This window comes from Balaenoptera ricei, chromosome 5 (genome assembly GCF_028023285.1).
Source record: "Balaenoptera ricei isolate mBalRic1 chromosome 5, mBalRic1.hap2, whole genome shotgun sequence".
Classification (NCBI taxonomy): Eukaryota; Metazoa; Chordata; class Mammalia; order Artiodactyla; family Balaenopteridae; genus Balaenoptera; species Balaenoptera ricei.
In genome coordinates this window covers 96,870,844-96,882,362 of record NC_082643.1, presented here as the reverse complement: position 1 = coordinate 96,882,362, position 11,519 = coordinate 96,870,844, and the positions used below count along the sequence as shown (strand labels likewise).

The following is an 11,519-nucleotide window of genomic DNA, read 5'->3' as shown; positions in this document are numbered from 1 at the left end:
AAATGTGTTTTGGAGAAATTCTGTGTTTCTGCCTCCTGTGTGATTTCAGTGCAAATTTTAGGACATAGTAGGTGCTTGATAAATGTCTTGAATGAAGCTACGTACTGTGCTATGTTTACATAGCAAGTGTTACATAACTCTTTAGAATTCTTCCCTTGATCTAAGTAATAGGCTGGTAATGAGTCCATGTGATATTTATTTATTTATTTATTTAATTTTTAACTTAAAAAAAATTTTTTTTTTTAAATTTTTATTTATTTATTTTTTATTTATTTATGGCTGTGTTGGGTCTTCGTTTCTGTGCGAGGGCTTTCTCCAGTTGTGGCAAGCGGGGGCCACTCTTCATCGCGGTGCGCAGGCCTCTCACCATCGCGGCCCCTCCCGCTGCGGAGCACAGGCTCCAGACGCGCAGGCTCAGTAGTTGTGGCTCACGGGCCCAGTTGCTCCGCGACATGTGGGATCCTCCCAGACCAGGGCCCGAACCCGTGTGCCCTGCATTGGCAGGCAGACTCTCAACCACTGCGCCACCAGGGAAGCCCCATGTGATATTTAAAAGACAAAACTGGTTAGTAGAAAGGATACCAATTCAACTTAGGTGCTGAATACACGTTGGTTGGATAAACTGAAAATTCACGACTGAAAACTATTGCCAGTAAAGTAATTTTATGCTGCCTGGCCCCAGACATAAGCAGAACATATATTAAACATATATTTATGGTAAACACTTGCAGTTCATTTTAGAGAAAATAATTCCCGGGGCAATCTATCTCTGGACTTGTCTAGAACAGTTGTTGAAGTCATAATTAAAATGTTTTCCTTGATTTGGAAGGGGAGAGGAATTGGGACCTTGGTTGTCCAGCTGAGAGGAACAGTCCTTTATGGAGGAGGAGGTGACATTCTTTCCATCCATAATTCGGTGGCTTAATCCTTAGCAACAGACCTAATCATTGCTTCGGGCTTTCCAGCTGTGTTAAACCAACAGAGTGATATGAAGACTGTTAAGGAAATGTCTGGTTGTTCACATATTGATTAAATCCTATACATCATCATCGCATTTTTAAGGTCAAAATGAATAGAAGTTAGGAAACTCTCCCAGCATCCTCAAATGACTAAATGTTTAATTACTGAGAGAGTGAATAGCTTAAGTCTGCTGCAAAACATGCAGCCTGAGTGCCTGTTTAACAGTCCTTCAACTCACCTTGAAAGACAGCCCTCCTTAGGTTGCACTCCTTTTAGAAAAGAGTTCTAGGGAATATTTGCCAGCTCTTCAATAACATCAGTTGATTTCCTTTTATCAGACCACAATATCTATGTACTTAATGATGTTTTCCTCCTTACTTTAGCTTAGAAGGAGCACAGGGTCAAATCTCTTGCTCTGCTACAGACTTCATAAAGACCAAGGATTTTTTCATACTATTTGTTCCCTTCTGCTTGCTGAAGGCTTTATATGTATAACACTTAAACACTATTTCCCTGTTTCTAATTTAGCAGTCTTATTTGTGTGTGTATGTGTATTGTAAACCATAGGACACTTCTTTTTGTATTATGTGACCTATAAAGCACATATTTTGAATTATAAATTTAAGTTTATAATTATAAATTTAATTATAAATTTATAATTATAAATTTAACCACAAGCTATACTAAAATCAATGCTAGCTGTGCCATCTTTGGCAAGTTTCAAAACTCTTCTATGCTTTTGTTTCCTTACTTGTAAAATGGGGATTATAATGTTTATCTTATAGGGTTGTGATGAGGACCAAATGAATTAATAATGCAAAGTATGAACTGTAAAGTATAACATTTACCATTGACTCTAAGCTCCTTGATACCATACAAAGTAATTTAACCATTTTAAATTCCCAGGGTTTCAAGCCACACATGGCATTCATTGTCAAGGCTTTTGGCCATGGGATCTTACAGGTCTGGGATGGCTTTGTATTTTCTTCAAAAACCTATTTACCTTCACCTTTACAATGTCTTCCTGCTTCCAGCCAACCCGAATAGAACTGAATCCTTGTTCTTGTTGCTACTCTGCTATTCTGGATATACCAGCATTTCTCAACCTGGGTATTATTGACATATGGGACTGGATAACTCTTTGTTATAGGTCTCTGTCCTGTTTATTGTAGGACATTTATCAGCATCTCTAATCTCTAACCACTAGATGCCAGTAACATTCTCCAGTTGTGGCAACTAAAAATATTTCCAGGTATTGTCAAATACCCCATGGTTGGCAAAACTGTTCCACTGGAGAAACACTGGTTTATAGCATTTTAAGGTACTTATTTAATAAAATAAGTTTCCTGGAGCCAGAAAAGAATCTTAAATTATTTAGGAATTTAAATATATATAATTTACTAATAAGGCAGGGCCACAGTCGAACGATATCATCAAAATAAATCTTACATGCAAGTAGGTATTTTTCACCTTTATTTTACGTGATTTGTGGAACACCCAGAAGGTCCTTTTGCTTCCTTTAAATATCTACTTACTCAAAGGCTATATGGTCTTAAATTCCAGCATTAATAAATGAGCCCTTTTACATGCTATGTTCTTTTAAAAACCAAAAGCCCTGGGAAAGAAGTACTAATTAAAATTAGTTCACACCGAGGTATTAATAGCAGGGCACAGTGAAGAAAATTTGTAGACACAGTTGAAAGACATACTGACTTACCTTGTTACTTTGAGCAAGTCACTTAACCTCTCTCAGCTTGAGTTTCTTCATCTGGAAAATAGGAATGATGAAACTGACCCACAGGTTCCTATTTTGAGCATTAAATAATCTAATGCAAGTAAAAATACTTTTTAAAAGCTAATACTGCTGGGTTTCTTTTTTCAGCTTTTGTGACATTCTTCTAACTAAAAGCCTAGGATATAAGACCACTGAACATCTAAGATGGAGACATTTAAAATAAATTCCGTGGACTTCAAAGTTTTAGCCACAGTAATCTCTGCATTTTTAAAAAAAATTTTAAATAATGAGCTTTCAGGATTTCTGGAGTATCTGAGAGAAAGTTGAAGGCCAACTAATAACAGAAGTGCAAAAAGATTTCTCAAATGACCACCTACCTTTTAGATATTACACTCCCTACCAATTACCCATGACCCTTCCAGCCTTCCGGCTGTCCCCTTCCAGAAGGGGAATAGGAATCATTATTCAGCTTCTGATTGGACTTTTAAAATTCAAAATGGAAGTTATATTACTATATTAACTCAGGGAAATGCTATGGAAAACCATCTATTACATGTATAAAACCAATGTTTGATATCAACTGGCCTAAGATGAGAGACTGTAGCCTATATTCCTGTATTCTGGGCTGGTCACCTGAACACTGTGCTTATCACGTATCTGGGTAGTTCCTACCTGCTTTCCCTCTCTAAAATCACACTGTTAGAGACAGCATAGTCCCAGCAGGCATTGGGAAAATGCCAATATTACCTTGTGGAGTGGTTAGACCAAATTAATGATTGCCCACCTAGACTAGGAACAGTGAAATTTTAATCATTTACCTCTGTCTAGATTCAGTCACCTGCTGTTACTAGCCACACTGCTCTGCCAGATATTTTTACAAACTTTGTGTAATTTAATTTTTCCAGCAAAGCAGTGAGAGACATAAGTATTCTTGTCTTCCGTATGTTATTCATGAAGTTACTGAAGCTGTAGGAGTTAAGTGTGTGAGGGTCAGGTGTGGAACTGAGATTCAAACTTTGATGTTCTTGCTTTAAATAAGCACTTTGTACCTCACAAACCAGGCAATAAATAAACCTTAACATATCACATGGTCAAGTCCTGACAAGCTCAGTACAAATAGCAGGACTGTATCTAACCTTGAATTAAAACCTCAGTCCTCTGAACTCTTATGCTTCTTTAATATTTAAACCTCTTAGTACTTGTATTATCTGTTTTATATCAAAACCATTTATGAGAATCACCCTTATTAGAATGAACGTTGTGGTATTTCCTACAATTCCAGTCTTTCCATCATATCATTCATCCATTCATTCATTCATTCATCCATCCATCCATTCATTCACTCATTCATACCTCCCATGTTTGGGGCCCCAGGAACATAGAAATACATACAATGGGCATAATCCAGTGGTTCTTATTCCAGTTTTTGTTAAATGAATGAAATATAGCTTTGCTTGACTATTTTAGTTACTGCTCCAAATCCCTAGAGATTATAAATTATCCTTTCATAGCTCTTCACACACACATGTTTTTTATTTCAGGATTTTTCCTCCACCAAGTATGTATAACTAGCAAGTGATACTCAAGGTCTGGAAAATAAGTTCTCACGTGGTAGAACTTTTTGTCACCTATTTCAAAAACAAAATCCACATTTCTCCTTCATCTCACTTTTGCTTTTATTGCCATAAACTTGTCTGTATTCATTATAATCATGGTTGCTGACATAGATAATCAGCCCAGTATGTGAAGGGGATTTTCAGAATTTTCACAAGGCTGGAGAAAAGTTCCCTATGTGAAATGTAACCAAGTCCACAGAAAATTCTTGTGCCTTCAAGTAACACATTTTCAGGCTTTTACTTTCTAACTCATCCACTTCTGTGAACTGCACCTCCACACCCTGCCATTCTGCTTATTTTTAAATATATTCTGCTATTGTTTATTTAAATACAGTGTTTGCTTTTATAATGCTTTCAGATTTACAGAAAAGTTGCAAAGCTAATATAGAATTCCCATGTATACTTTGCTCTGTTTTCACCGTTGTCAACACATTATATTTCTATGGTACATTTGGCAAAATTAAGAAATTGACATTGGTACATTACTGTTACCTAAAGTCCAGAGTCAGTTTTGATTTCCATTAACATCCTCTTTTCCCAGTAGCCAATTTGTATCACCTTGCATTGCTTTCCTATCTCCACTGTCCTTCTGGTCAACGAGAATCTTTCTGTTTTTTTCATGGCTTTGACAGTCTTGAGGATTGTTAAAATTCTTAGAATTTCCTTCAGTCTGGGTTTGTCTGATGTTTTTCTCATTATTAGACTGGGGATATAGGTTTGAGGAAGAATACCACAGAAGTGAAGTGCCTCTCTCATCTCATCTCATATCAGGGGTACATGATTATGATGTTAACCTTCACCAACTAGACAATGTAGTGTTTTTGAAGCTTTCTTCATGGTACAGTTATTATTTTTCCCCTTTCCTGTGCTATTCTTTGTAAAGAACTACTAAGTCTAGTATATTTTCAAGGGAGATGGAGAGAATCTAAACTCTGCCTTCCTGAGAGTTGGAATTAGAATTATTCTGTAACAAAGTTGTGCTGCTTCATAACTATTTATAAATTCATTGTTTAAGATCACAATATCCCCTAAAATTACTTGGTAACAACAACTTCCTTTTTCAACTCTATTATCTCTAGCTGTTTTTGTTTGTTTGTTTGTTTGTTTCTTAGAATGGTCAAACAGGGAATTTTTTGTTCGTTTGTTTTTTAACTTCTTGTTTTATATTGCAGTATAGCTGATTAACAGTGTTGTGTTAGGGAATTCCCTGATGGTCCATTGTTTAGGACTCAGTGCTTTCACTGCCGAGGGCCCAGGTTCCATTCCTGGTCAGGGAATTAAGATCCCACAAGCCCTGTGGCATGGCCAAACCGCATCCCCCCCCAAAAAAAAACCCCAAAACAATGTTGTGTTAGTTTCAGGTGTACAGCAAAGCTGTATTTTCTTAGCTAAATTCTGCCACACAAATGTACATGCTTGTGTATATACACATACATATAGATATACATAACCTTCGCAAAGCAGAAAGTCAGTTTTCACTTGCTGCCTCCCCCTTCCTTCTTCTCTTCCTGATTTAGTCTCCTCAGCTTCAGAATCTTCATTCTAGTCTTTTCCAATCTTTTCCACCCCATCTTTCTTACTTTAATACTGTAACAACCACTCTTCCATGAGTCCCCACTCATGGAAGGGACTATTGACAAAGTGAGGACAGTATGTTCTAGAAATATATAAATTTGATTGCAGGAAAAGGGTGATACATATCCCAATAGGTAAAAAAAAAAAAAATGGATTTTATTTGTTCTCTAAGAATTGAAAATAGAACATGCCTTTGAATATATAGCCACTCTCATAAAATAGCTTCTATTATTTATTCTGTTTCATTCATTTATACGACAAACGTAAATAAAGTGCCTAACGTGTAATGAACAGTTACTATGCAAGAGCGGACTCTGTTTCCCGCCAGCACCCCAAGAAATTTTTTAGGAGTTAACTGGAAATTGTTGTTTCCAGATTAAGATTTTCATGATAAATAATTATAAAAAGTTAAATTCCTTTAAAGGTTGCAGAGTGACTTCCAATAACATAGCTGGAAATTTCTTTCCCAGTGATGGCATGCAATAGTGTTCTGTTTGCATCCCTGCCCTTCCAACAGCCTCCAGGGAACAACTTTCCTTTTATACCTTGTTTTATATTATCAAAAAAATTAGGAGCCTAGCCTCAACTATTTCAAAAGTCTCTTCCAGCTAAAAAATTATATTTTTAGTAAGAAGAATAATCACTTTGAATCAATAGACAAAGATTTGAATTCTGATCACATTATTTTAGGTAAATTACCTAACATCTCTGAGATTCAGTTTCTTGATCAGTAGAAACTGTTTGAATATAATGATGCCTCAGATATTTTTGAAATCCATAAAATTTCTAATTTAAATATGCATTAATTAAGTGCCATTTGCCTCCTTGTCTTGAGATTTCTCAAGTTCTAAAGAAAACTAAAAAATTAATAGATATGGTCTTACATTCTGATCCCATCCTTAGGCAAATTACTTAAATTTTCTATGATTCAGTTTCTTCATCCACAAAAGTAGAGCTGATATAATTATTCTCTTAGTATTTGTTGATGTTCAAATGAGGTTATATACAGGAAATATCTGATTCAAATATGTCATCATATATGCTGGTTCTTTTCTTTCTGTACACCACATCCTGATTTTGGTTGTATTTGACCAAAAGGAGAGACAGCATTAAGATAGAAATCTGTTCCAATGGAGAGAGAGCATAGGCTTTGGAGTCAAGGAGACCCAGGAGTGAGTCCTGACTCACCAGTTCTTTAATGTTTGCAATGTACCTTCAGGCTTCTCCAATTTTCTCATTTGTGAAATAGTACAAATAGTGTTGGGAGGATTAAACTAGGTAATGCATTCAGAAATGGTGTTGTTTATTGTTTTGAGGTAAGACTGCTAAAAATCATAGTGCTTTTAATACAGAAGTAAAGTGAATCAGATTTTTGCTTCATTATAGAAATGATATTTTCAATATATATTTCTGAAACTATAACTAGATTAACCTCACCTTGCATTACAACTCTGAACAATCGTCAGGGAAATGTTCTGGGTGACAATGGCATGAAACCCCTTTATGGATTAGCTACTTATTCATTTATTCAATTATTATTGACTGAGCACCTACATGTGCTGGTGTCTGTTCTGATTGCTAATTTATTCTAGGCTGTTTGAAAACGTTCTTTCCCATACAGTTTAAGATGATGTCAATAAAAAAATCATCAAGCTAAGTAATGATGTGATTATAAACATTTGGTTATTAGACCCTTACATCATAAGCTATATTCGATGTAAAAAATGAAATATCAAAAAAGACATTTCAGGACAATAAATGTTATATTTGCAAGGATTCTAATCAAAGGTGGAGTGCTGCTTTCTATATCTGGGGGTTTCTTCATAGATGACAATACGATATGCCTCAGGTAAGTCAGATAAGGACTGAAACCTTCTCTGAAGAGCATCTAAGAGGTACCTGGGTTTTCTGTAAACTTTATGTCTATTTTCCACTGAGTCTGAAAAAAAAACTCCAATTCTGGAGCAGAGCAATTCTAGCAAAAGGTTGATGCAGGTCCTACCTCTGCTGTCAGTCAAAATATTTTTTCTCATGGACTCCTGGAGCTCTGAGACCATGACCTTGCTCCAAAAGAGATCTAGTTGTGCACTTCTTATTAACATGTACATATGTCAATAATAATTCTCTTTGGAAAATTAGCCTAAAGTGGGCTTGATATTTGAGTGCCAGCAGCGCTTTTGAATTCTCAATGTAGGATTGTTTATCTGCTAGATAACGTGACAATGAGAGAAAGATAAACATATATGTGTGTGTGGCAAAGAGACATGAACTATATAATAAGGTATTTTGACTAGTGGCCTGTGACATATTCCCATGATTATTAGACGTGCCTTCTCCAGAGTAAAAACAAGAAAATCATCTACCCGTGATCTACTATTTCCTTGTTGTGTGGCCCTGGGAGAATTTCTCTAACTCTTTTAAAACTTGGTTTCTACTTTTATGCAATAGAACTGAGTCAGTTCTCTAACTTATGGGGTTAACTTAATGATTAACTTTAACGATGCCTCTAAACTGCTTTGTGCAGAATTTTGTGCATCTTAAGTGCTCAGTGAAAAATGTTCAATATTTTTGTTATTTTTAGTATCATTATTATTGTAATTGGTGATAGTGGTAATGACAGGCTGAGAGCAATGGGAAGTAAGATCTCCCAAATATTCTCCACTATTTCAATTTTGCATCTTGTTGATTCCCCAGCCATTTCTTTGGTCATGTCCATTCTCTACTTCTTATTGCAATGTGACTCACACGAGGTTGTTCTTTGCAGGGAATCTAGGGGGAGCTTGTGGTACAGAGATTAAGAAAGCACGAGCAAAAATAAAGAAGGGTTGTTTATTGGAAGCCACTTGAGATTTGAAGTAGATCAGAGCTGGGTTTGGATTGCCCTCCATCATTTGCTGTCTCTGCAACCCTGCACACATCTCTTAGTCTCTTACTCCTCAAATTCTCATCTGTAAAGGAAATAAATCACACCCATGTCCCAGAGTTAATACGAAAGTTCAGAAGATAAAGAACCCGTAAGAATTAAGAAAATGAAAGACAAAAAATTCAAATAGAAAAATGAAAAAAGAGGTAAGCAGACATTTCACAAAAGAAGAAACATAACTGTTAAATATACTGCAAGATTTTGTTTCACTAGTAATCTGGAAAGTGCACGTAAAACCATAAGGAGATACCATTTTATCTATCAGATTGACAAATTTTTTTAAAAGTCTGACAATATTAAATACTGGTGAAATATGTCAGAATAGAAACTCTGATGCATGGTGGTGACAGAATAGTACAACTATTTTGGAAAACAACTTATCATTAACTAGTAGAGGTGAAGGTTTGCATATTCTAGGACCTAACAATTTTGCTACCGAGTCTTTACATAGAGGAACTATTTTAGGAAAAAGAGAATATGAAGATGATTGACATTTTTATCACCATCTATATGCCAAGGACTTTACAATGTCTTTTATTCTCACAGACATTCTGTAAATGTGGCTCTTAATGCCAGATAAAATATTCATGTGGTGCAATCCTTGCAGATCTTACTTTAGAGTACCATTTATAATTTCATGATTTAATTAAGTGCTGGCCCCTGTACAGACATATGTACAATGTGTCAGTTATTCATCCAGGGGACTGATTAGACACAAATGTCAGAAGGAGAGGGCAGGGGAATCAGTGGAGATACCTGCTTTGCATCCCATCTCAGGTCTAAATGAAATCTGAGTTTTAGCCTCTCCTGTAACTTAGCCAGTGGTTGGCCTTTCCAACAAGGTTCATATATTACTCTTCAAAAGAACTATATTCATAAATCGCTAGTTTCTACTTACATATTGTAGGACTTTTACACTAGATCCCAGACATTTTTCTCCTGTCTTTGCAAGATACCATTCTACTTGGTGATAGGAGGTGAATATACATAAAATTATGAGTAATATGCCACTATACATTTCCATAATAGAATACTTTGAAACAAGCCCCCTTAATCAAGCTTCACATAATAGATTCACCAGGCAAATGGAGCTCCCACTTCACGGTATAAAACATAGACATTTATAACGCATTCAATCTCAGGGTTTGAATTCTAGTTTGCTGGCATACTAGTGCTCTAACTTGTTGAGTAATACACTTACCCAGAGCCACTTTGCTTTGCTTCCCAGTGTGATTGTGTCAATATTCCTTGTTATTATACTTAAGTAATTTTACTAAATATTACGTAAATTAAATAAAAATGTGAAAGGAGTTTTTATAATAAAGACTGTGTTAAAGGACTCAATTAAGGGAGTTTCTTAAAATACTGTGACATTAGATGTAGCTGAGAAAATTGAGAAGATAAAGAGTCATAAAACTGTAAGATAAATGCAAAAGACTGATATGTTTCATGAACAACCTTGAAATTCTTGCTTCCATTTAATGAAAGTGGAATTGGTAATTGTATAAGATGCATTATGGGGGCTTCCCTGGTGGCGCAGTGGTTGAGAGTCTGCCTGCCAATGCAGGGGACACGGGTTCGAGCCCTGGTCTGGGAAGATCCCACATGCCGCGGAGCAACTAGGCCCGTGAGCCACAATTACTGAGCCTGCGCGTCTGGAGCCTGTGCTCCGCAACAAGAGAGGCCACGATAATGGGAGGCCCGCGCACCGCGATGAAGAGTGGCCCCCGCTTGCCGCAACTGGAGAAGGCCCTTGCACAGAAACGAAGACCCAACACAGTCAAGAATAAAAAAAAAAAGAAGATGCATTATGGGTGATATTTATGTAAGAAAGATAAAGGAAATGCAAAGATGGACATAGGCATGCCACCTTTATATGTTTTACATTTAAAATGTTATTTTTCCCTGCTGTTTCAAGGTTTTCAATTAATTGATCAATTACCCTTTCAGATCAGGTTTGATAAAAGGGATTCTACAGTAGAGACAAAGTTTCAGCATCTAATACAGAAAATTAGAAAAAAAAGCGCCAGATTTTGGTAGCATTGTATGTGCAGAAATTATACAAGGATATTTTCTCAGCTGATTCTAAAATAATGGGCACCTATAGTAGTGCAGAGTCCCACTTCTGGATGTGTTTTTAATCTAGGTACCCTTCCTTTCAGGTTGCTAGAGAAGTTTTTCTTTGTTTGGGGATCAGACTTGATGTATTCCAAGGTCCATTATGTATTCAATAAAAATATGTTCATCTGAAACCCTAAATTCAAGAATTTTATTTTTCTAAGAGTAAAACACCATGATGTTGCAGGACCAATGTTAAAGATTACACTTTTACTTGGATAGACTTTTCTGGGTTAACATAGTGGGGGTATGTGATTCCCAGAGCCCTCTTGTGTGTTCCTCAGGGTATCCAGAAGTAAGCTGGAGGAAGGATCTTTCTTCTTGTCTAGTCACTGGAAGTGAATCACACACAGACTACCTAATTCAGGCTACAATTGAGATAATACTGATAGTGACCACCAATCATCCTTGTCAAGTTAAGCATGGTACCCACATAAATTCTCACGGATTCTTGGCATTCAGTTTCCTGGTGTCACGATGGATTGATTAGCAGCTCTGCTCTTTCAAAAAGACCATCATTCAGGGATACCTGTCTCTTTGACCACTCCAAGTTTTCAGGTGATTCATATTGCCATGTAAGGGTGGACTTATA

General features: G+C 36.4%; 1 long non-coding RNA gene across 1 annotated transcript; it reads right to left on the bottom strand.

Moving 5' to 3' along the window:
• Positions 1 to 648: 648 nt before the first annotated feature.
• On the bottom strand, positions 649 to 3,159 carry LOC132366574 (uncharacterized). The gene is made up of 3 exons (XR_009503469.1): positions 3,073 to 3,159; positions 2,678 to 2,728; positions 649 to 965 (listed from the first exon to the last, which is right to left on the bottom strand). It is a non-coding gene; the product is annotated as an uncharacterized LOC132366574 (long non-coding RNA).
• Positions 3,160 to 11,519: the final 8,360 nt, after the last annotated feature.